Here is a 27,522-nt window from a genome sequence, read left to right as displayed (position 1 = left end):
TCATCAGGGGATTTGAAGCGGGGTGACCTCAAAACAGTGGTACATCTGTTGGTAACCTCCAGACTTGACTTCTGCAATGCGCTCTATGTGGGGCTGCCTTTGTACATAGTCTGGAAATGGCTTAGGCCCTGGGTATCTAAGAGAATGTCTTCTTCATTATGAACTCTACCACCCACTGAGGTTGTCCGGAGAGGTCTGTCTCCAGTTGCCACCAGCTCGGCTGGTGGCCACACGGAGACGGGCTTTCTCAGTTGCTGCCCTGAGACTGTGGAATGCACTCCCTATGGAGATACAATCCTCCCCAACTCTGACAATTTTTTAAAAGCATTTGAAAACCCACCTCTTCACCCAAGCTTTTTCAGCTTTTTTAAAAAAAGGTTTTAATTTGTTGATTTTTAAATTGTTTTAAGTTTTTGTATATGTCTTAACTTGTTTTATGCTATTGTTAACTGCCCAGAGATGAAAGTTTGGGGCGGTGTACATATTTGATTGATAGAGAGACAGACAGACAGATAGATAGATAGATAGATAGATAGATAGATAGATAGATAGATAGATAGATAGATAGACTTTAGCAGCCTTCCCCACAACCTTTCCAGGGCTTGGTCTCTGGTTACAGTTGAGCTCTGAGGAGCTGATATGAGCTCTTCTGGCCTTGCCTCTTCTTCTTTTCATAAAGTTGTGGCATGTTTTAATACATATTAGTGTCTGTCTCTTTTCCTTCTGTTTAGAAAGTAATATATTTCACAAGTTGTACAAGTGATGTAGCCTCTGAGCATAGATAGAGTAGATTTCTTCCCTTTACGCCTCAGGCCTCCACTTAATAATTAATGGCTGATAGGATAATGGCTTACTCAAAGTAGTCTCATTGTAATGATGACATCCACTGCAATCCAAGATGGCAGGCACATGAACATTTGAGGCACAAGAGATCTAACTTGTGAACCTCGATTTGCACCAATTTTAGTCCAGATGTAGAGACAGTGAAAGGAAAGTAGGCTTATTAGTTCTTACTGGAACAACTTGTTGATTTTATGAATGACCTCAGTAAGCCTATTCTCATCTGGAGGTGGGGCGGGCAGGTGGGTGGGGGGAAGGCTGTGTTGAACTTACCTCCCCTCAGATTATCTCTTTGTTCTCCCTGCCACCTCCTGGCTGTGCGGCTCTCCCAGGAGCCGTGCGGCTTTCTGGAGGCTGGGACAAATTGTCCTGGCCTCCCACAACGCACTGTGCAATGAATGTGCTGCATTGTGGGATCCCCCATCTCTGTGTCTGCTAGGGCTCCAAGCAAGCAAACACACCATCCTGGCCACTTAAGGATATGCACGCTGGTGCCCTTGACCCTATCTAAAGGCCAGGTCAAAAAGGCAGGTTAGGTGTCACGGCAGCACCCAGTGCTGTAGACAAATAGCCTAACCCAGGCTGGGTTGCCCTAGACTGGGTTAGGCTGCTCGTGAGAACAGCCTTAGTGCGTTTTAGTATCTTATACTTGCGGCTACTTGACCGTTTCCCTCTGTATTGGGCTCAAAAGCACTGGTAAGAGAGAAGCCTATTAATGAATGTAAGTGGAGATGACAGAATCAGGCCCATAGCATTTACGCACTAGATGTGACTGACTTGCAGAAGTTTGCTCTTCTGCCTTAACACTTGTTCTTACCGACTCTTTAATAACTGACTGTTTTGACACTATTCCCCTGGAGACACAGCAATCTAGCAAACAGTTGTGGCTTACAAAAAATAACACTGTCCTAGTACTGGGTTATAAAAAGACTCGGGAGATTCATGTTCAAAAGACTAAACAGAGTAGACAGGATGTTAAGCCTCAGTATCTCAGGAAAACAGCATGGTATTTTCCAATATGACCACTTCCCAAATCACTAGCATACGCTTTAGTCCCTTAGCACATTCCACTATCAGATTAATGGCTCAAAAAGCAGATAAATGTGCACATGTATTTGGAATGCTTCTCAAATCCAACAGTTGTCTGTTGACTCCCTAGGACTGCATAGGACATTGGCTTTTAAAACCACAGGTGTGCACAGCTGTATCTTAAGGTATGTGCTCATATAATAATGTACATTACTATTTTCCACAGAAGCCACATGATCTCCAGACCAGTTTCAGATCTGACAACTTCTCCTGTATTATTTATTTATTTATTAAAATTTTCTTATATACCACTTCCTCCCAAGACAACAACAATGAACAACAATAATACTAATAACAATTATAATAAACAAACAAACAAACAAACAAACAAACAAACAAACAAACAAACAGCAAATGCCTGGTGAAACAGGTGGGTCTTAAGAAGGGCCTTAAAAGCAGCCAGGGAGGGGGCTGAATGAATCGGGGGGGGGGGGCATAGGAAACTGCCATATACTGAGTCAGGCCATTGGTCTATCTAGCTCAGTATTGCCTTCATAGACTGGCAGTGGCTTCTCCAAGGTTGCAGGCAGGAATCTCTCTCAGCCCTATCTTGGAGAAGCCAGGGAGGGAACTTCAAACCTTCTGCTCTTCCCAGAGCGGCTTCATCCCCTGAGGGGAATATCTCGCAGTGCTCACACGTCAAGTCTCCCATTCATATACAACCAGGGCAGACCCTGCTTAGCTATGGGGACAAGTCATGCTTGCTACCACAAGACCAGCTCTCCCCTAGAATGTTCCAAAGAAGAGGGGACAACACAGAGAAGGCCCTCCTATGGGCACAGGCACCACGCACTACACCAGGGTGTGGGACACTAAGGAGGGCCAGCTAAGAAGACCTCACAGGCCAGGATACAACCAGCCAAGAGAGGTGATCCCATAGATATACTAAGCTCATAAGGGTTTTGTAAGTGAGAACCAACACTTTGAATTGAACTCAGAAGCGAACAGGCAACCAGAGCAGTGACCATAAAAGAGGTGAAACACTATAAAATCTACAGCCACCCATAAGGAGGTGGGTCGCTGCATTCTGGACTAGTTGAAGCTTCAGAATCATTTTCAAAGACAACCCTAGGTAGAGCGCATTACAGTAATCAAAATGAGAGGTAACAAAGACATGAGTTACTATACTGTTGCCAGGGCCTGCCGCTCAAGAAAAGGCTGTAACTGGCAAACCAGCCAAAGCTGGGCAAAGGCACCCCTGGCCACGGCCTCCACCTGCTGTTCAAGCAGGAGCCACGAGTCCAGAAGGACCCCCAGATCACGAACCATCTCTCTCAAGGGAAGCGCAACCCTGTCGAGAGATAAACTCACACACGGCAATTGGCCAGATCGCAAACTGAACAAGAGCAACTCGGTCATGGAGGGATTGCGCCTGAACTTGTTTTGGTCCATCCCAGTCCTGACAGCCTCTAGGCACTGAGCCAGCACATGGACAGCATCACCTATTTGGCCAGGGGTAGAGATATAAAGCTGAATATCATCAGCATATTGATGAAAACTTACCCCAAATCGATGGATGACCAGGCCCAGCGGCTTCATGTAGATGTTAAAAAGAATGGAAGCAACGACCAAGCCCTGCAGAATCCCACAAGAAAGGGACCAAGGCGCAGAACACTCATCCCCAATCGACACTGACTGGAATCGCCCAGTGAGATAGGATCAGAACCACTGAAGAACAATACCCCCAAGGCCCAGCCCACTTAAGCACTCCAGAAGGATCGCATGGTTGATGTTATCAAAGACCACTGAGAGATCAAGAAGAACCAAGAGAGGCGTGCTTCCCACCTCAAGGTTATGATGTAGGTCATCCAACAGGGTGACCAATGCCGCTTCAGTGCTGTGCTGTGGCCTAAAACCTAACTGGCAAGGATCCAGGGAATCAGTTTCCTCCAGGACTCTCATCAAAACCACCTTCTCCAGAATCTTACCAAGAAAAGGAAGATTGGAGAGTGGACGATATTTATCCAGATTATCCTGTATAAACATCCTGTATGTTTATCTACTGACAGAACACTTTGTATAACTGTATTGACAAATGTCTCTGTATAAATACTTTTCCTAGAAGCCCTTACCAGTGGTCCTGGTGAATCAGGTTAAAAGATCTCAGGTGGTTGGCTGGTTGTCAGCTGCCTCAGCTTTAACTCTTTAACACAGCTCTCCCTCAGCTTTAACTGTCAAATCCATAGGAAATTGAGATAGTAACTGTTCCCCAGAAACATAGAAGCTGCAGAGTCAGTTATCAAAAAAGTGTGAAAAATTATGGATGAACGGAATGGTGATCAGCCAGGTGCCTTGGGGCCAAACTACACATTACATTAATGCCATCATTAAGAGGTGGTTTGAAAAAGGATGTACCTCCATTTTGTCAAAAAGCAGCTACAGGGGAGCCCAGTCCAGGTCAGAACCACAATGCACAGGGAGCAGGAAGGTTACATTAGGGATGTGCATGGAGCCAGCGGGGTGGGTGGGTGGGTGGGGGTGGCTTGAAGGTGGCGGGCATACTTTTAAGGGTGGGGGAGGGTGCCCTTAACCCCCCACACACACACACTGCATTTCCTCCACCGGCACTCACTCCATTTTAAAAGTGTCAGTCGTGGCGGCAGCATACCTCCCTGCCGCTCCATGTCCTCTTTGGCCTGAAGTAACAAGAAGTACCTGGCACATTTTATTTATTTATTTTATTTTATTTATTTTTGCATTTATATACCGCCTTTCATTAAAAAGATAACCCCAAGGCGGTTTACAAAAGTTAAAAACATACAATAAAAACACAATTAAAACATCATGTTAAAAGTACAAAAACATATAAAAACAGGCATAAAAACAACACAACAAATACAACAAATAGAAACACAGAGAAGCCGCAGTAGAAAACAATCATGTAAAAGCCTGGGTAAAAAGCCAAGTCTTTAAAAGCTTTCTAAAAGCCGTGATGGAGTCCGAGGAACGAATGGCCGCTGGGAGAGCATTCCAGAGTCTGGGGGCAGCAACAGAGAAGGCCCTGTCCCGAGTGCACGACAACCGGGCCTCCCTCATTGTCGGCACCCGGAGCAGGGCCCCCTCAGATGTCCTCGTCCAGCGGGCAGCAACCCTTGGGAGCAGGCGGTCCCTCAAATACCCTGGGCCCAAACCGTTTAGGGCTTTAAAGGTCAAAACCAGCACCTTGAATTGGACCCGGAAACGAACCGGCAGCCAGTGCAGCTCTTTCAAAATGGGAGTGATATGTTCCCAACGGGCAGCTCTGGATAAAACCCTCGCTGCCGCGTTTTGCACTAGCTGCAGTTTCCGGATATTCTTCAAGGGCAGCCCCACGTAGAGCGCGTTACAGTAATCCAGCCGCGACGTGACTAAGGCGTGGGTAACCGTGGCCAGATCTGCCTTCTCGAGAAAGGGACGCAGCTGGCGCACCAGCCGAAGCCGTGCAAAGGTACCCCTGGCCACTGCCTCCACCTGAGCCTCCAAAGCAGAGCTGGGCCCAGTAGTACCCCCAAGCTGCGTACTTGCTCCTTCAAGGGGAGTGCAACCCCATCCAGAACCGGTAAAATCTCCTCATCCCGATTGGCTCTCCTACTGACCAACAGTACCTCCATCTTATCCGGATTCAGTTTCAGTTTGTTAGCCCACATCCAACCCATCACGGCCTCCAACCCCCGATTCAGGACATCCACCGCCTCCCTAGGATCAGATGACAAGGAGAGATAGAGCTGAGTGTCATCTGCATATTGCTGACAACTCAGTCCAAATCTCCGGATGACCTCTCCCAGCGGCTTCATGTAGATGTTAAACAGCATGCGGGACAAGACCGATCCCTGCGGGACCCCACAGGCCAACGGCCACGGGGCCGAGCAGTAGTCCCCCAGCACCACCTTCTGAACCCTCCCCTCAAGAAAGGACCGGAACCACTGCAACGCAGTGCCTCCGATTCCCATACTCGAGAGGCGGCCCAGAAGGATACCATGGTCGATGGTATCGAACGCCGCCGAGAGGTCCAGCAGAACCAACAGGGATGCACTCCCCCTTTCTAGTTCCCGGCGTAGGTCATCCACTAGAGCGACCAAGGCAGTCTCAGTCCCATACCCGGGGCAGAAGCCAGATTGAAAAGGGTCCAGATAATCCGTATCATCCAAGACCCTCTGCAGCTGGGACGCCACCACACGCTCCATCACCTTGCCCCAAAAGGGGAGGTTAGACACAGGTCTATAGTTGCCCAGGTTGGAGGGATCAAGGGAGGGCTTTTTTAATAGAGGTCTTACCACCGCCTCCTTGAGGCACGATGGCATCCTGCCCTCCCTTAACGAAGCATTAACGATCACCTCCAGCCATCTACCTGTCCCCTCCCTGGCAGCTTTTATTAGCCATGAAGGGCAAGGGTCAAGAGCGCACGAAGTCGCCCGCACACTGCCCAGGATCTTGTCCACATCCTCAGGCCGCACCAACTGAAAAGAATCCAACACAACGGGACCAGATGGTACCAGAGGCACGTCTGCCGGAACTGCCAAAACTCTGGAGTCCAGGTCAGCACGGATGCAAGCGACTTTATCTGCAAAGCGACAGGCAAACCGATCACAAAGAGCCGTAGATGACTCCTCCCCCATTGCCCGGGGGGATGTGTGGAGCAATGTTTTCACCACACGAAACAGCTCTGTTTGCCTGCACTGAGCAGACGCAATGGAGGCGGAGAAAAAACATTTCTTCGCCGCCCCCACCGCCACGGCATAGTCCCTAAAATGGGCTCTAGCCCGTGTTCGATCGGATTCGTGACGACTCTTCCTCCAGCGTCGCTGCAGCCGTCGTCTGAGTTGCTTCATCGCCCTAAGCTCCGAGGAAAACCAAGGAGCAGAACGGGCTCCACCAAGCCGGAGAGGGCGCTTGGGGGCAACCGTGTCAACAGCCCTGGCCATCTCTCCATTCCAGAGATCAACCAAGGCCTCGACAGGGTCACCAGCTCTGTACACTGGAAACTCCCCGAGGGCCGTCTGAAATCCAAGCGGATCCATAAGCCTCCGGGGGCAGACCATCTTAATCGGCCCACCACCCCTGCAGAGGGCAGACGGAGCAGTCAAACTAAACCCCACCAGGTGATGATCTGTCCATGACAAGGGAGTGATCTCAAATTCCCCCACCTCCAGATCATTTATTTCCCAATCGGCAAAAACCAGATCCAGAGTGTGTCCCACCACGTGGGTAGGGCCCGATACCAACTGAGACAGGCCCATGGTTGCCATGGAGGCCATGAAATCCTGAGCCGCACCCACTAAGGGGACCTCAGCGTGGACATTGAAGTCCCCCAAGACAATAAGCCTGGGGGAACCCAAGGCCACCTCCGAGACCACCCCCGCCAGCTCAGGTAGGGAGACTGAAGTGCAGCGGGGTGGTCGGTACACCAGCAGAATCCCCAGCCTATCTCGGAGGCCCACCCTCAAGGACAAACACTCGAAATTCTGAGATTGCCTGACCGGGCACCTGGAAACGGGGAGGGTCTCTCGAAAGATGACCGCAACGCCTCCTCCCCGACCCTCGAGGCGGGGCTGCTGCACGATCTGGAAACCTGGAGGACAAAGCTGAGAGAGACCAACCCCGCCCAGCGCATCCAACCAGGTCTCCGTCACGCATACCAGGTCAGCACGCTCATCCACAATCAAATCGTGGATGAGAGATGTTTTTGCGTTAACTGACCTGGCATTTAGCAGCAGCACCCTAATCCTCGAAGGAGTGTTCTCAGAGCTCCCTAGGGTCAGAGGGTTGGGGGAAGGGCCGGAAAAAGGAACAGGCCTCAATTGCCTGGACCGTTTTCCCCTGTAACGGCCTGCCCAACTCCCACCGCCATACCTCCCTCTGCCCGCTACCCGTGATATTGCCGCCCCCACTCCAGACCCACTTTTTTGCTCCCCCAGAAACATCCCCCCAGACTATTCCACCACGGCTACTTGGCTTAATTTAAAACCAAGACCAGACTCATACAGTCCCTGCTGACTTCTTGCTTGGTGGAAGATGGATCGTCAAGGCAGGAGGAGAAGGTCTTCAGGGCTCCAGGCAGCTCGCCCCACGGCTGAGAGCCACAAGGACGAGAGCCCTTATGCTCTCGCCCTTCGGCTCACGCCAAGAGGCTCACGCCCCTGGCCCAGCCCCAGCTTTAAAGCCACAGAGGCTGAGGGTAGATGGCACACACCTGGAGAAAGAGGTGGGGCAGAAGCATCACCTGGCATCACCCAGGCCACACAGAGGCCCATTGAGCAGGTGTGGTGGCCTCCAAAATGGCCACCATGGGGAGAAAGGCTGAACAGGCCGGTTTGGGACGAAAGGGAGGTCGGTGGGGAAAGGGAAACCTCCATGGACAACCCCCCCCCCCACCATCACCTTGGAGAACACCCCCAGAAGGGGTAAGTTTTTTTAAAAAAAACTAATTTAAAAAAATAACAACTCGTGCAGGCTGGGGTCAGACCGAACAGGGGGTGGTTCAATTCAACCCCAAACCATCAAACTGAACCAGTTCAATGTCAAATATGTTCAACGTCAAACTTGTTTGCACATCCCTACCTCTAAACCCCTGTTTCCCATAGATTGTAATGCCTCGCCACCCGTGAATTTGCCAACAGCGAGGTTTTGCCAGAGGTTTTGCCTAGCGGTTGATGAGGGATGACTGTATTTTGCTTTGACCAGGGAGGTGTTCTATGGGTGGGGACACTGAAGATTTCCCCATTGTCATGGATGGACCACCACCTGGTGAAGGTTCAATCTGCAGCCACTAGTCACCTCTGCAGGGGTGAAGGGCCTATTCGGATGATCTGCCTGAGGAAGCTGTTGAATCCAATAGGATTCCAAGAAATCTTGGAGGGTTTTAACGTTGGCTCTACTGATGATCATGTTGATACCCTGGTGGGAAATTGGAATAATGAGCTCACTAAGGTGATAGACTCGATCGCTCCTAAATGTCCTCTCTGACCCGCTTCTAAATTAGCTCCATGGTATACAGTAGAACTACAGAAGCTGAAGCAGCTAGGTAGACAACAAGAGCACAAGTGGAGAAGGCCTCGGCTCGAATCTGACTTATTAAAGCAAGAGCAAAATTGAAGACCCACACTCTGGCAATACATATGTGCAGCAAGGAAGCGATTCTTTGCTACGTATAGTGCATCCGCAGGTTGATGTTGAGAGGAGTTGTCAAGGGTGGTGGGTGAACTCATACAGGCCCCTTCTGCTCCAGCTTAGGAACCATCAGTTAGCCAATGATAAAAAAACTTAATGAGTTTTTTGTGGACAAAATCTTTTGTATTCGAGCGGACCTGGATTCCATTGTTGGTGCAGAGTCTTTAGCGGGGGGGGGGGGGGTATCCAGTAACTCCTTTTGTGGGGTTATATTGGATCAGTTTCAGTTTGTGACTCCTGAGGACGTGAACAAGCTGCTTGGAACTGTGCATCCTACCACCTGTTCACTTGACCCTTGTCCGACATGGCTTATTTTATCAAGCAAGGAGATTGTTGGAGAGAACCTGGTTGAGATCATAAATGCTTCTCTGAGGGAAGGTAGGATGACTCCTTGTTTAAAGGAGACAATTATTAGACCTCTTTTAAAGAAGCTTACACTGGATCTCAGAGTTGGGCAATTATAGGTCTCCGATCTCCCATGGTTGGCCAAGGTTCTTGAGAAGGTGGTGGCCTCAACTCCAGGCAGTCTTGGATGAAACAGATTTCAAACTGGCTTCTGGGCAGGTTATGGGGTGGAGACTGCTTTGGTTGGCCTGATGGATGGTCTTCAAAGGGGAATTGACAGAGGGATTTGGTCCTTTTGGATCTTTTGGAGGCTTTTGATACCATCAACCATGGTATCTTTCTGGATCACCTGCAGGGACTGAGTGTAGGGGGCACTGCTTTGCAGTGGTTCCGCTCATGCCTCTCGGGCAGATTTCAGAAGGTGTTACTTGGAGACTGCTGCTTTACCGTTTCTGTATGGTGTCCCTCAGGGCTCCATTTGTCTCCAATGCTATTTAACATCCACATGGAACCACTGGGAGAAATCATCAGGGGATTTGGTGCAGGGTGTTATCTGTATGCTGATGACACCCAAATCTACTTCTCCATGTCAGCTTCACCAGACAATAGCACAGCATCCCTAAATGCCTGCCTTGAGGCAGTAATGGGCTGGATGAGGGATAACAAACTGATGCTGAATCCAAACAAGATGGAAGTGATCACTGTGGGAACAGGGGCAGATTAATCATTTGGCCACCCATAGGCAGCCAAAGATTTGCCGCCCCACGGACAAAAGTAAGGGGGCTGGTGGAGAGGGCAACTTATTTCTATCTTTTAAAATGCTGCTGTGTAGCAGCGGAGGCTTACTCGCAAATGAAACAGAGCGAGCACGCAGAGGCCTGAAATCTCCCGCTCTGTCTCATTTGTGAATAAGCTGGGCTTAAGGAGGACCTCTTTTGCCACCGTCCTCCAGTGCCTGACCTCACCACCTGTGAATATATATATATATATAAAGTTTCCCTCCAAGCTGCTGCTCCCCAAGATTTGCTGCTGTAGGCGGCTGCCTATACTGCCTATGCGGTACCCGCCCCCGCCCCCCCCGTTGTGCAGGAAGCCACAGTTCAGGAAATGGAATAGATCTGGATGGTGTTACACTCCCCCAGAAGGAACAGCTTCACAGTTTTGGAGTACTTCTGGACCCAACCCTCTCTCTGAAACCTCAGGTGTAGGCAGTGGCCGGAAGTGCTTTCTATCAGTTTTGGTTTGTTTGCCAACTGCACATTTTCCTGGAAGTGCATGACCTTAAGATAGTGGTGCACATGCTGGTAACCTCCAGGCTTGACTACTGCAATGCTCTCTACATGGGGCTGCCTTTGTATGTAGTCCAGAAGCTGCAATTGGTGCAGAGTGCTACTGCCAGATTAGTCTCCGGGACATCCCGTAGAGACCATATTACTCCAATTCTAAAAGATCTACACTGGATACTAGTAGGTTTCCAGGCAAAAGACAAAGTGCTAGTTATTACCTATAAAGCCCTTAACAGTAGAGCCCATGGTATTTAATGTGGCGTGGGACCACAGTATTTAAGAGAACACTTTCTTCATTATGAACCCCGCCACCTATTAAGATCTTTAGGGGTGGTTCGGCTGAGGGTGCCGCCAGCTCGTCTGGTGGCAACTCAAAGGCATGCCTTCTCTATAGTTGCCCTGGGACTATGGAATGGACTTCCTGCTGAGATCAGAGCAGCTCCAACCCTATTGACTTTCAGGAAACAACTGAAGACAGATCTCTTCAGCCAAGCTTTTTAGTTAGTTGGAGATTTTTATGGAGATTTTTATCTGGCTTCATGATTTAACTGTTACATTCTTGGTTGTTTTATTCTTGGTTTGTTTTATGATGTAAACTGCCTAGAGACTTCAGTAATAAATAAAATAAATAAATAAATAATAAACAGGTGTAGCAGAGGAGACTAGAGAATCTGTGTCTCCATATAAGACTGAGAGAGATACACACAGGTCTTCTACAAATGTCTTCTCAGACATTTAGACAAAGAAACAAAAATGGCCATTTCCCTTCCCCGCCCCAACATTTTGCCAACATTTTTTTTGTTGGAAGCTAGAACCCTATTCAGACATTATGTTCAAGATACATCCCATCTAACCTTAGTCACATTGTTGTGCTCAATGCATATACAATCTTTATCAGTGTATGCATGTACCAAACTGTACACTCACACATACAGTTATTTACACATTTTGTCCAATGCATAAAGAGTAATATACTTCCTATCTGTATCCTGTCTATATCTTGGTTCACTTTTAAAATGACTAGTTGTGGCATCATAGTTGGAGTAGATTTATTATTCATTATTTATTTATTCATCATGTTTTTATACCACCTGAGAGAGAGAGAGAGAGAGAGAGAGAGAGAGAGAGAGAGAGAGAGGCAAAGTATGAAATTTAAAACACAATATAAAACAGAGTAAAAATAGTTAAATTTTTCACAAATTATAGTTAAAACAATCTCATAAAATAATAAGGAATTAAACAATTTAAAAGTAATTTCAGTTAAAAGCTTGAGAAAAAAGGTGCATCTTGAGGGTCTTCCTAAAAGCAAGCAAAGAAGGAGATGCTCTGATTTCAACAGGGAATATTCCAAAGCCATGGGGCAGCCACAGAGAAGCTGACGGAAACCACAACCAGACCTCTCTAGAACATCGTAATAGGTGATAGGATTCATGACAAAGAAAGCTCTCTTTTAAATACCCAGGGTCCAAGCCATTAATGCTTTATAGGTAATAACTAGCACTTTGTATTTTGCCCAGAAACATATTGGCAGCCAGTGAAGTTCTTATATTATCAGTGTTATAAGGTCCCTTCGGGTTGTCCCAGAAACCAGTCTGGCTGCCACATTATGTACCAATTTTAGTTTCTGGACTACATATGAAGGCAGCCCCAAATAGAGTGCATTGAAGTAGTTAGGCCTGGAGTTTACCAGCATATATATGCACCATTGTTTTAAGGTCATTTACCTCCAGAAATTGACATAGCTGACATATCAGCCAAAACTGATAAAATGTGCTCCTGGCCACTGCCTCAACCCGAGAAACCAGTTTTTAATTCAGGAGCACTCCCAAGCAACATACTTTATCTATCAGGGGAATCTAGCCCCATCCAGAATAGGCAGACCTAAACCTTCTCTTGGGTCACAACCTTCCACAGCCAGTAGCTCCATCTTATTTGGAGTCAACTTCACTTTGTTATCCCTCATCCAGCCCATCACCACCTCCAAGCAGACATTTAGGGTAGTTATGCTATTTCCTGATGAAGTTGATATGGAGAAATATATCTGAGTTTCATCAGCATATTGATAACACCTTGCACCAAACCTCCTGATGATCTCTCCGAGCAGTTTCATGTAGATGTTAATGAGCATTGGAGACAGTAGCCTTGTGGAACTCCCTACTTTAGTTCTCAGTTTGCCGAACAACAATCTCCAAGCAACACTATCTGGAATCTACCCAAGAGGTACGAACAGAACCACTGTAAAACGATTCCACCCAATCCCATCCTCTTCAGACAATCCAGCAGGATTCAGGGTCGATGGTATTGAAAACTGCTGAAAGATCCAAAGGGATCAGCAAAGTCACATTTCCTCTGTCAATAGACAATTGGAGATCCTCCATCAGACCGACCAAGGCAGTCTCAACCCCATAGCCCATTCAAAGGCCAGTTTGAAATGGGTCTAGATAACCTGTATCATTCAAAACTGCCTGGATGATACAATATGAGTCTTTTTTATTAGTGTTCATCTTAGCCTTTTTCTTAAGGAAAGTAAGTTCATGAGATTACCCAGGGGTGTATGAGCCCCCCCCCCCCCCCGTATCTCTATCAACTTTGCAATGCCTGGACCAATTTGGACCAAATCTTATACAGCTGTAGTGATACATAGACACACCTCAATGGCATAATTTTTGGTGTTGGCATCCACTCTAATTCAAGATGGATAAGTCATTAATGATTGAGGCACAAGTGAGAACCAATCTGGACCAAATTTAGTACAGTTGTGTTAGCCCATAGGGACTTCTCAACAGCATAGTTTGTGATGCTACTATTCACCCCAGTTCAAGATGGTGGACACATGAAGATTTGATCTGGAAGTGAGCTATCTTATGAACTGCCTACCCAATTTGGATCAAATTTGGTGCAGTTGTAGTGGTTCATAGGGACATATCGATGGCATTATTGATGATGATATCCACTCCAGTCAAGATGGCAGATGCATGAATATTTGAGGTGGAAGTGACCTAACTTGTATAGGTAGTTACTAGCAATTAAGATTATAGTGAGAAGAAAGTAGGCAGATTAGTTCTTACCATAACTTCTTGTTTTGTTTTTCATTGTGTCCTTAAGTATTTTCACCGTAAAGATATAGTGGGGTGGGGGAAGAAGAGGAAGGCAAGGTGAAGTCATCATTTCTTGTCCCAAGGCCCACTCTAACCTTGCTACATCCCTGGAGTAAACCTGTACCTTTCAAAGAAGAGGGAACTTAGCTCAGAGGTGGAACACATGTTTTTCATGCATAAGACACAGGTTTCAGGCCCTGGCACATACCATTAAAGCAGGGATTCTCAACATTGGGTCCTCAGATGTTACTGGACTTCAGCTCCCATAATTCCCAACCAAAGGCCACTGGGGCAGAGGATTATGGGAGTTGAAGTCCAATAATATCTGGAGACCCAACGTTGAGAATCCCTGCATTAAAGGATCTTGGGTAGCAGGACTATGAAAACCCCTGTCTAGGCCCTGGGACACCATGTCTAGTCCAAGTAGATGACAATGATCTAGATAGACCAACAATACTGAGCTGTACAGACCAACAGCCTCTACTTCTCCAAATTTTTAATGTGTGGGAAAGAGGAACAACTTATTTTCGAGTTTGTGAGCAACAGACAGGCACAGCAAATTGATAAAAATCCAACCCTAGCCCAGCCCAAGCTTGGACTTGGCTGAACTGGGTCAGGTCCGGTTTGACCACTGAACCGGCCAAGCCGGCTCACGGGCCAGCTCAGGGAGCATACCAACCCCAGCATAGCATCCCTCCCATAGCTGTTGCTGGTATCTGCCTCATGTTTAATTTTAGATTGTGAGCCCTTTGAGGACAGGCAACCACCTTATTTATGTATTATTTATTTTTCTATGTAAACCTCTTTGCAACCTTTGCTTGAAGAGCAGTATATAAATATTTGTCGTCATCATCATAGTAGTAGTAGTAGTAAAAGAGATTATTCTAAAAATGATTTAAAGACATAAGGTTGGAGAGAGAGAAAGGCTTTTTTCATATTTGAGCAGTTTGATTATAGGCCAAGCAGGATATATTTGTTTGTTGAAGTAATGTGTGTATAAGATTTGATTTCGTTGGCTGCATGTTTGTTCAATCAAAAAAACCTGAAGGCATCAATCCATCCATATACAATAGGAGATTGTTGGGGGCTCTGATCCAAGCACAGAACTCTTTTGTCTGTAAGGACTCTTCAGTTTGCCTCCATGGAGGAAGCACATCTGAACTAGCGTTCTTTCTTTGTCTTTCTCTTCTCTCCAACATGAATGAGAAAACTCAAGTGTGCAGGAGCTCTCTATTTGCATTACAGTACATATGAAGCTCTGGGTCATGGTAAAAGCACTTAATGTTAGATGTAAACTTCTAAGAGTTCATTTGAAATCTAGGGTACAATGAACAGTGAAATTCTGATAGTACTTTCATTAGTCTCAATGGGCATATTTTAGCTAATACAAAATTGGAATCCTTGGGAATGCCATTTTAAATCTGTAGATTGAAACCTCTGGTGTAAGGAGAATGGGATACAAATTAGTTCTCTTCAGAGTGTTCTTCAGGGTTATCTCTTCCTGACTCAAAGGTTTGTGGGGGCCTTGCTATGTTCCTTTTTGTTCTGGTTGGGCTAACCCATGCTAACTTGGCACAGAGGCACCTTTTAACATGGTGATTCTCTTTATATAGTAGGGGGAGAGTAACTCATCCCATTCACCTCCAGCACAGTATCTCCAGTGACTGTTGCTGGTGTGTATCTGATGTTTATTTTTATATTGTGAGCCCTTTGGGGACAGGGATCCATCTTACTTATTTATTATTTCTCTGTGTAAACCGCCCTGAGCCATTTTGGAAGGGCGGTATAGAAATTGAATTATTATTATTATTATTATTATTATTATTATTATTAATAATAATAATAATAAAGGACTACTTATAGTCATTCTTTGGGAGCATAGATTCTGACTCAGCCTTTTGCAACTGTAAGAAAATTGCTTTCTGATCCAATGACATTTAGATCAGCAAGCAAGTAAGGATGATTTTTTTTTTGGATTTTTTAAATACTTTTTTTTCTAGTTTTATCCTGATTTTTTATTCTAATAAACCATGTTCTTTACCTTTCTACTATAACATTAGACTCTGGTGGGTTTTATACTATGCTTGTCCTACCTGCACATACTATGGTTACACACAACATAGAATTTCTGACATTTGGGACATTTCTTTTAGGTTTCTGAGAAACCCAGGTTGCATGACTGACTAGCCCTTGCCTAGTTTGTGGGGTTCAGGTGAGCCTAAGGTCTCCTGAACCAACCTGGGCCATCCCTCCTGGAAGTGGTTGGTGGTGGCAATGGAAAAACTCTAAGGACCTCCATTTGTGTGCAGAGGCAACCGACTCAGCCTGTCATTTGGGAAACAGGCAGTGGGTTTGGAGGAGCCCTTCCCACTGCCTCTGATGTTGCCACAACAGCTCCCACTGGTGGAAAACTAAAGGTAAAGATTCCCTATTTGCTGCCCTCCCCCTTCTTGGGCTAGGGAAGCCCTTTTACTCATAAAAAAGTTTCCAATTAAAAGTTATTAGTAAAAAGCTAAAGACTAAGAACTAAAAACTTACCACATATAGATAGCAGATAAAACATTTAAAAGTCTCTAAAAAGGAGTGTATTTAGTTTTTTAAAAAAAAAAAAACACTAAAGGAGGGAGCATGTCGAAGCTCTCCCAGGAGACTATTCCAAAGCCTAGGGGCCACAACCAAAAAGGCCCTGTGTCTAGTCTCCACCAACCAGATATTTAGGAAATATTTGCACATGGCTTACTCTGGTTTTGGCCTGAGAATTGAAAAGACTGAAATGTCCAACACAGCCCTATTTACGTTTCAATTGAAATCAGTTGAAGGACTTTCTTTTATAAGTCCACGTCCAGTCAATCTGATTCTAAGCCATTTTCAACTCAGCACTGTGGTATTGTTAAGGCATTTACGTCTAGAAGAAGTGAGGAATATAATGTGTTCCTCATGGCCCAACATAATAGCCATGTTCAAGGCAGACAGAGGTATGTGGTCCTCTGATTTGAGATCATTTGAAATGCAGTCACTCAGCTTTAGCATTTAAGTGCATCCCTTTTACAGAAACACCAGAGACAAACTTTCAGTCTTCCTCGCATCATAATTTTCTTTGCTTTAGAGTTAGCATTAGAGGAGTATTTAAAAAACAAGCAAACAAAACAGGACACTGCCATGTCTTCAAGAAAGAGAAATTGGGTTGTAAATAGACACTGAGAGTTCAAGCAGAAGAGCTCCTTTCTTTTATTGCCTTAAATGATGTGGCTGCTCTTTTGAGATAATTATATTCTGTTTATTCTGTGAAAAACTAATAACTGCTGTACAATTCCCCAGTACATCCTATATGTGTGTGAGGGCCCATTTTTCCTTTTGTCATCATTCCTGTTAAGGCTTTTAATTATAATTTCAGCAGACACCATTCAGGCACTATAAATTCATAAGAACATAAGAACAGCTCTACTGGATCAGGCCCAAGACCTATCTAGTCCAGTGTCCTGTTTCACAGTGACCCACCAGATGCCTCTGAGAATCACATAGGCAAGAGGTGAGGGCATGCCTCCTTGCTTGCTGTTGCTTTCCTGCAACTGGTATTTAGAGACATCTTGCCTCTGAGGCTAGAGGTGGCCTATAGCCACCAGACTAATAGCCATTGATAGACCTGTCTTCCAAAAATTTGTCTAAGCCCCTTTTAAAGCCATCCAAGCTAGTGGCCATCACCACATCCTGTGGCAGAAAATTCCATAGATTAATTATGCACTGTGTGAAAAAGTAGTTCCTTTTGTTGGTCTTCCCACATTATCTGGCCTTCAGTTTCAAGGGATGACCCCTGGTTCTAGAACTTTGAAAGAGGAAGAAAAATTCCTCTCTGTCCACTCTCTTTACTCTATGCACCTCTATCATGTCTCCGTGTAGCTTGCCTCATAAGGAAGGTGCTCCAGGTCCCTGATCATCTTGATTGTCCTCTTCTTCACCATTCCAAGTTCTACAATGTCCTTCTTAAGATATGGTGACCAGAACTGAACATAAGACAAGCCCTTCTGGATCAGGCCCAAGGCCTTTCTAGGCCAGCATCCTGTTTCACACAGTGGCTCACCAGATGCCTCTGGGAAGCCCACAGACAAAAGCTGAGGGCATGCCTTCTCTCTTACTGCTGCTCCCCTGCAAATGGCATTTAGAGGCATCTTGCCTTTGGGGCTGGAGGTGGCCTATAACCCTCAGACCAGTAGCCATTGATAGACCAGTCCTCCATGAATTTATCTAAGCCCTTCTTAAAGCCATCCAGGTTGTTGGCTGTCACCACATTCTGTGGCCGAGAATTCCATAGGTTGATTATAAAGTAAAGTAAAGTAAAGTAAAGTAAAGTGTGCTGTCATGTCGATTTCGACTCCTGGCACCCACAGAGCCCTGTGGTTTTCTTTGGTAGAATCCAGGAAGGATTTACCATTGCCTCCTCCTGCGTAGTATGAGATGATGGCTTTTAGCATCTTCCTATATCGCTGTTGCAAACCGGCAACCTTCTGCTTGTTAGTCAAGCATTTCCCCACTGCGCCACTTAAGGTCCACTTATGTTGATTATACTTTGTCTGAAAAAGTACTTCCTTTTGTCGGTCCTAACTTTCTTGGCTATTGGTTTCATGGGATAATCCCTGCTTCTAGTGTTACATGAGAAGGAGAAAATTTTCTCTCTATCCACTTTCTCCACACCATGCATGATTTTAAAGACCTCTATCATGTCTCCCCTCAGTTGCCTTTTTTTCTAAACTAAAAAGCCCCAGGTGTTGTAGCCTTGCCTCATAAGGAATATGCTCTATGCCCTAATCATCTTGGTTGCCCTCCTCTGCACCTTTTCCAGTTCTACAGTGATGTCCTTCTTCAGAAATGGCAACCAGAACTGCAGGCAGTACTCCAAATGTGGCCACACCATAGTTTTGGTTAAGAGCATTATAATATTAGCAGTTTTATTACCTTCCTAATGATTGCAAGCATGGAATTTGCCTTTTTCACAGCTGCCCCACATTGAGTCAACACTTTCAATGAGCTGTCCACCCCAAGATCTCTCTCCTGGCCAATCACTAACAACTCAGACTCCATCAGGCTATATGAGAAGTTAAGGTGTTTTGTAGGGATATGCGAACCGGTTCAAATCTGAACCCATTCGGTTCGATGGTTCGAATTCGAACCAAACCAGCCATCAGGTTAGAGCAGCAGGTTTTGTTTTTTCTGAGGTGTTCTGAGCTGTAAATTCTCTGGTAGCAAATGAGAGTGGATTCATGGTTTGTCATTGAAAATCTCATATGCTACCAGAGAATCTACACTCAGAACACCTCAGAAACAACAAAAACCAGTACCCCATGGGTTAGTAACTCATTGGGGTGGTTGGCACCCTCTGTTCACTATACCACCACTCACTCTGGGCCACCCAGTACCCCCACAAGTGCAGTTATGGGGCTGCTGAAACCTCCATTCTTCCCTTTGGAGAAAAACCTTAAAGACACATCTTCAAAAATCACTTTAAAAATCAGCCCTTTCCCCAATTCATTTCAAATAATTCTGATAGCTTCCTTGCCCCCCTTGGGAACTACCACCCACCACACTCCACTCTAGGCCACCCCTTTCCCCCTGACATGAAGCTATAAATTTGCTGCAATCCTCATTATTCCCTATGAGGAATTCAAAAATACCTTTAAAAATCACCAATAATTGGAGTGTCCGATTGCCTTGGGGTTTTGTGGGTGGTAGGCACCCCTGGGTGCCTGCCACCCACCCCACTTTTGTGCCTCTAGGTGCTCCACAATAGGGGATAATGGGCTGGTTCAGGTCCCATTATACTTTATGAGAAAAATTTAAAAAAATATTTCAAATATTCATAAAAAATCGTAGGAGTGTCCGATTGCTTCAGGGTTTGGGTGGTTGTTGGCACGCATGGGTGCTCCACAATAGGGAATAATGGGATGGTTCGAGTCCCATTATACCCTATGAGAAAAAAAAAATTCAAAAATATCATGCGTGTCTGATTGCTTTAGGGTTTGGGTGATATGTACCCATGGGTGCCAGCTACTGGCCCACCCAGGTTCAAACCAGTTCGAACCAGTTCAAAACAGTTAGAATTCAAACCAAACTGTGGGGGGGGGGGGGGTTCGAGCAAAACCAAACTTCCCTCTCCTGGTTCGAACCTGGTTAGAATTTGAACAGAACTAGGCAAACCGGTTTTGTGCACATCCCTAGTGTTTTGCTCCAATATGTATCACTTTACACTTGCTTACATTGAACTGCATTTGCCATTTTGTCACCCACTCACCCAGTTTGAAGAGATCCTTTTGGAGCTCCTCACAATCTGTTGTGGATTTCACTACCCTAAATAGTTTAGTGTCATTTGCAAATTTGGCCACCTTGCTGCTTACCCCAACTTCTAGATCATTTATGAATAAATTAAAAAGCACTGGTCCCAGTGCAGATTCCAGGGGGACCCACTTCTTACTTCCCTCCATTGTGAAAACTGTCCATTTATTCCTATCCTCTGTTTCCTGTCCTTCAACCAGTTACTGATCCACACATGAACCTGTCTCCTTATCCCATGACTGCTACGTTTACACAAGAGCCTTTGGTGGGGAAGTTTATCAAAAGCTTTTTGCAAGTTCAATATATTATGTCAACTGGATCACCTTTATCCACACGCCTGTTGACACTCTCACAGTACTCCAAAAAATTAATCAGGCAAGATTTGCCCTGGCAGAAGCCATGCTGGTTCTCCTTCAGCAAGGCCCATTCTTCTATGTATTTAACAAATTTGTCCTTAAATATGCTTTCCATCAATTTATCTGGCACAGAAGTTAAGCTAACTGGCCTGTAGTTTCCCAGATCCCCCCAGAATCCCTTTCTGAAAATCAGAGTTACATTAGCTACTTTCCAGTCCTTTGGTACAGAGCCTGATTGTAGGGGACAAGTTACAAAACAATTTCATATTTGAGTTCCTTCAGAATTCTTGGGTGGATGCCATCTGGCCCTGGTGATCTGTTAATTTTTTCAGATGTTTAGAACATCCTCTCTTGTCACCTCAAATGGGCCCAGTTCTTCAGCCTCCATGCATAAGAAGCTCAGTTCCAGCGTGGGTATATTGGTCAGTAGCCTCTGCCACGAAGACAGATGCAAGTAACTCATTCAGCTTCTATGCAGTTTCCTTGTACTCCTTAATAATCCCTTTCATGCCCTTATCATCTAAGCGTCCAACCATCTCCCTGGCAGGTTTTCTGCTTCTGATATATTTAAAGAAGTTTTTGTTAGTCCCCTTGACACTTGTAGCCATATGCTCTTCAAACTGTTTTTGTATCCCTTATTGTCTCCTTGCATTTCTTTTGCCAGAGTTTAGGTTCCTTCCTGTTCTTTTCATTTGGGCAGGATTTCCATTTTCTGAAGGAAGTCTTCTTCCCTTTTATAGCTATCCTGATTCTACTTGTTAGCCATGTTTGTGTCCTCCTTTCCTTCTTCTTGGTATACATTCTAACTGGGCTTCTATTATTGTGGTTTTAAATAAGTTCCATGCTTTCTGGAGTGATTAGACCCTTCTGGCCTTCCCTTTCAGCTTCCTTTTTACCAGTCCCCTCATTTTTGAGATGTTTCCTTTTCTGAAGTCCAACACATCTGTGTTGTACTTCCTTGGCAATACTCCACTTTGGATCACACTATGGTTCTAGAACTCTGATATCTCACACCAGGTCCTGGGCACCACTCAGGATTAAGTCCAAGGTTGCTGTCTCTATGGTTAGTTCTGCAACCAACTGTTCTAAGGCATAGTCATTTAGCATGTCTAGAAATCTGGCCTCTCTGTCAATATCTGCATGTGAATTTGCCCAGTCTATGTGAGGGTAATTGAAGTTACCCATTATTACAGCTCTGTTTCTCTTTGATGCCTCTCTGATTTGCTTCACCAACTCCAGGTCACCCTCAGTGTTTTGATCCCAAGGGTGATAGTAACACATGTCCCTAGTAACACATTTCCTTTCAGTCCTCATATTGTCACCCATAATTATTCTGTGAAGGATCTGGTCCTCCTAGATTTTCTAGCTTGTTGAATTCTATCCCTTCTTTAATATACAGTGCTACTCCGCTCCGAATCTGCCTCTCCCTGTCTTTTCTGTAGTGTTTGTATCCAGGAATAACAGTGTTACACTGGTTCTCATTCACTCACTGTTCCACCAGGTTTTCATTGTTTGGTTTGTTTGTTTGTTTGTTTATCATATTTTTATATCACTTGGTGTGTACATCTCTAGGCGGTGTATGTCCACTGTCTATGTTGTGGTTAGCAACCAAACACTCCAGCTCTCCCATCTTTGCTTAGAGGCTTCAGGATTGGTATATACCAATATATTGGCATTGGTACCTATACGACAAGCCTTGTTTTGTGCTATCTCCCTTACTGTCATTTGACCTTTTTGACCAGCTGTCATGTGTTCCCATCTGCTTTACTCCTGATTCTCTTCTGTCCCCTTCTGGTTTATCTGAAAAGTTTGCACCCTCACACCGTATGGGATTTTGCTTGCTGAACCAGAAACCACCCAGTTCCTGTTGGATATCCAGCTCAAATGAATCAAATCAGCATCATTAAATTGTGTCATTCATTTTCAATATTGAAAGCATTTCTATATATACAAGAGTTTCTATTTTAACACTCTTTTCTTTCTTTGTGGAATAAAGTGCAGAAATTCACACAGACCAGCTAGAGAGAATAAATATAAAGTTTATAAAATTGTGGCCAGAGTGAGTCTAACTCAGTATTAAACGTTAATATTAAGATCACATGTATGTACAGAAACAAAAGACAGCGATAGTTGAGATTTAAAATTTTATCTGATTAATCCTTCCTAATCATCCCCCGAGATGCATTGATTCTGCCATGACCTCTTGAAAAATTTGTCTCTGTGATAATGGAAAATGTTTCTAGTAGGCTGTGGCTATATTTTTGGAAAATCTAAATACTATATTAGATTTTCACTTGTGATTATGCCCATAGGTGGTCTGGATGCATAATGTGGACAAAATTCTAACTATATAAAGTGATTCATATCTGTGAATGTGTTTTACACTTGATTGTATTAACAAAGCTCTGTAGGAGAGTATGCATTGGTATTGGCATTTGTTGGAAAATATAATAGAATGTGAAAAGAAGCCTATTATTGCCTTTAAAAGGACTTGAAATATTAAGGAGTGGTTGGTTTTCAGCAAAACAAAAATTCAGTCATTGTCAGAACAATCACACCACACTATCAGAAGATAATTGCCCATGTGGAATTGTATTAACAATAAGTTGACTATCTGGATAACTTTCTGCCCAAGAATCCAGTTCACAATTAAAAAATACTGATGCATCACTGTCTACAGCAGTTCTTATCTAGTCTATGCCATTAGATAATCCATGAAACAGATTGTATGTAGTCAGAGGCAGTAGGCAGGTGTCATGTGAGTGGGGCACGGGGCGGTTTTTTTACAATCTCCCCTTCCCTCTGAAGCCCACTGTGCATCACAACAATACATCCTTGAGGGTTCATGTAGCCTAACCTACTTCACAGGGTTGTTGTGAGGAGAACCTTAAGTATATAGTACACCGCTCTGGGCTCCTTGGAGGAAGAGTGGGATATAAAATGTAAATAATAAATAAATAATAAATAATAAATGATGCAGTTCTTCTGGAACGCAGCAGTGTTGCACTAGCGCAGTGCTATTCTGGATGTTGGCCATCTAAGGTTTTAGACACCTTAGAATTTCAGGAGTTTCTCCTTTCATGTTTTCCCCTCTGCTTTTTGGTGTTGCCATCTGAATAGCTAATGACTTTTGATCAACCTATACATTTGAATGACCTTTCAAATTACCGTTACGCCATTAATTTACATTATTCTTTATTTAATTAAATTAGTATAGCTCTTTATTAAGTGAAAGGCACCTGAGCTAGAGGCTACCTATATAACTTGTGGTAGTGAATTTCAGAAGTTAGTAATGTGAAGAAATGTTTCTTTATGTCTCCTATTGTGAAAACTCACTATGTAAAATAGTAGTAGTCGTGATCCAACAGATATATGAACAGCTACTCTCTTTCTCCAGACCATGTACTGGTTGTTGTTTTTTAACCCTTTAGATGAGTTACAGTCAAGGAGCTCAACAGAGATAAAGAAATATGACCTGGAGAGCTATTTAAGTGTGAATAAAGATACAGCATGTAGAACACACTTTTTAAAAAATCATATGTACCTTAAGAAGCAGTTTATTTGCATGAAGGATGAAATCTTCTGTCTTCTGAAATGTAATATGTCCATAATATTTTTGTGATGACAGGGATTTCAATATAATTGAAGAAGTCAGTGAGGCAAAAAGTGATTCTCACCTCTGTGGCTACGTTCCAGCTGTGGCCCTTCTTCCACTTCAGAGGCCAGTAGAATGAATTGCCCAGTGAGCAGGAGGAGAAGAAGAAGCCAGCAAGGTGAAGGGCCACCATCACCAGCTCCTTAAACAGGGAAACAAATACCTAAATAATGTAGGTCAGTAGAAAAAGTTGAGTTCCTGAGAACTTGAAAGCTTGCCGCTCACAACCCTGTGTCTGGTTGGTATTAATGCAGGTTTTATCAGATTGTGACTTTAGGATTCTTACATAGGCTATTTAAAAACCATTTACTGATTTTATTAAATGTTATTTTTGTTGATTTCATGTAAGTCAGTCACAAAGTATGCTTAACTTTATTTGTTTAAAATAAATAAAATATGCAAACAGGTCTTCTCAATTCACTTAAAAGCAAGGGATGTTTCCCGGGTGAAATTTATCTCCATTAAAATGAATGGAGAAACCGTGAATGTACTGAGCTTTTGGGGTGGAGGATAGTGCTCTGGATTACACCAAAGTGTGCCTATAAATACCTTTCCCTGTATAAAGCATATCATTGTTATAAGAATGCAAACACTTTTTGGCTCTTCTTATCTGTCCCTTGGGCATTTTAATACAAATAGATGCCTTTGTTTCTCAAAATGACTTTAGCATGACTGTGCTAAGAATTTTTGGACTGGGCTAACATGATGTAGAGTTAGAATAAATTATTGAACGCGCATTACATTTAAAAGCATGCATACATTTAGGCCTTGCTTCAAAAGCAGAGCTCAGCACTTTCCAGCATTTTATCGTAGTGCCAATAAATTTATATGTGTTGACATGGATATTTGCATGATTAGATTATCTCAGTTAAAAGTGGAGGTGCCATCTTTGCCCTCCAGAACTGGAGGACAACTACTTCAGACTAAATACAGCCTGTTCAGTGTACTAATTCTCTGTATATTTTTAGATCCATTCTGCCTGATATAAACTCTGCTTTGTAACTTTTTGCTCATAAAGCAATATAGTGGCAATGACATACACATACTCCCCTACTCCCGGCAAGATTTAAGACCTCTTTTAATGCATAGATAAAACACATAAAAACAAAGATCTTACAAACTCGAGCATTGCTCGAGTTTGCAAGATCTTTGTTTTTATTTGTTTTATCTACACATTAAAAGAGGTTTTAAATCTTGCCTTGTAGCTCATAGAAGGCTTTTTGAACATGAATGCTTGAGGTTCTTCCAGAACGGACTGGTTCCAAATATAATATACTGTAAGCTACTTTTGCCTTCAAATTGTCTTAGGCAAAAACGCATGTAGTCTGGCAACCTTTTCCAAATAAATCCTCCACCTGGAGGACCACATCCAGTTGTTTCTAAGCAAGAATTCTGTTATGAAGGGCTGCTTCCACACAAGGGCCCCTTAGCACTGCTAAGGCATTTCATTTCCACAATCAACTGGGTGAGGAATTAAAACCGATGTTCCATATTTCTATCTTATCCAGCAGTGCCCTTCCCCGTGGCCAAGATCAGACCAATGGCTGACATTCTGTGCAGTCTTAGAACCGTGGAACAAGGGCTGTGCCCGTGGAAGACTCTGCATTGCAGCTCTGCCCAGCATGTTGCCAAATAGGTAAAGGCATGTGGGGGTGGGGAGGGAAAACTAATTTTCACTGCTATCTGCTCCCTCCAAAACAACCTTTTTGACTCCAGGAACATGTCCTTGAACGTTGTGCTGTCTTCCACCAATGCAGCTCTTGTTACATAGTCCTAGCACTGGGTGCAGAATAGAAGCCACTGGCTGACGTTGTGCAGAGAGTCATGCACCCCAGCAGGATGTGGGGTTACCTGTGTAGTCCCTAGGCTTACGCATGAGAAGGGCCAGGCAGCAGGAACATCATTGCCAACACTGAGAGGGGCGATTCGTCCTCTATGATAATGATGGATGCTGATCCCAAGCGGACCACTCACCCATGAGAGTATAAGGCCAATGGGACAACCCCTCACAACCCATGAGAAGAAACATCTTTGGGGACAGGTTTGTCGAGCCAAATCGCTAATAATGTGCTGACATCCCCTACTCCCATGGACCAGTCTCTCATGAGAGTGTCAGGCCATGGGGGCCAGAGGGCAGATGCCCACCCAGCCAGGCTGCTCTATAGTGGAAAGCTGTGGGGACGGGTACCCCGGCAACTGCTCTCCCTGTCTTGGTGACTTCCACCAAGAAGCTTTTGAATTGTGCCCTCTGCCAGCCTATTCACACATTTGGACATGTCCACCCTTGCTCATGCCCAGAAACAGTGACCCCACTGCTGGAAAATGGGGCAGATCTGCATACAGTGCAATGTTGGTCCCAATCCAGAAATTCTGAATCACAGTAAAGATCCCTGCACCTGGTGTTTATACTGTCTGCACACACGGTGAGGCTCTGACACATTGGGTGTCCAAATCTCCTTTGGATCCATGCAAGGCTTCCCAGGGGAGGAGCGGGCTCCGGTCCAAAATTGCTATTGTTAAGCAGACAGAGTGGTTTGCTTTGTTGGGTTTGCTCAACTCATGAGTGCGCAGTCTGAAGGAAGACCAAGGGTGTTATAAGCTAAGGTCCTCCCCAGTAGACTGGCCTTCTCATGAGAATGCAAGTCTGCTGGCAGCAAACTGCTTGGGGAGCCAGAGTGTGGTTCGGTCTTCTTCATGGGGTGAACTTTGCTGGGGTGAACCCTGGCAAGAGAATCCTTGGTCGCAGAGGGTCAGGCCCTCCCAGGATCCCTTCCCTTTCCTGAGTAAAAGGGAAATAGTGCCCCCACAAGACCTCCCACCCAAATCATGCTTTGCAAGACAGTTGTGTTTCAGGGCTCTTAGAAGTGTGGCAGTGCTTTTCTTCAGAAGTGTTGGCATGGCATTTAAAGGGATGTAAATGTCCTTTCCATGCCAAAGACATACAGACCATTCCAAAAAGTCACGATCGCCCTCAGCACCCCCCCCACTTTAAGATCATAGCCAATGGCAGCCACTTCTGAGACATGCTGATGCCTTGCTCACAGTTGGGCAATGCCAGTGCTGTGGAGCTTGCTGAGATGCAGCCTCGGTGGGCAGGGAAGAGCGAAGGGCTCCCCTGCCCAGAAACTGAAGGTTGCTGGACCATGGTTGGACGAACGTCTGTGGTGTGGTTTGAAAATTTAACCGCGGGTCCGCTGACCTCTGGTTTTGTGTTACGTGCAAATGCAGCCAGTGATTTAATCCTCTACCCTCTTACATCTGCAGCCTGAATTGGGAGTTAGCCATATGAAAGCTGGCCTAATTGCTCCCACCTGCCATGACTGCCTTGTAATCCCAGACAACCGCATGGTTTAGATATGCCGGAAACCATTTATATTGGCTTC

Source organism: Hemicordylus capensis, chromosome 6, assembly GCF_027244095.1.
Source record: "Hemicordylus capensis ecotype Gifberg chromosome 6, rHemCap1.1.pri, whole genome shotgun sequence".
NCBI classification, from domain to species: Eukaryota; Metazoa; Chordata; class Lepidosauria; order Squamata; family Cordylidae; genus Hemicordylus; species Hemicordylus capensis.
Note: the sequence above shows the minus strand (reverse complement) of the source record.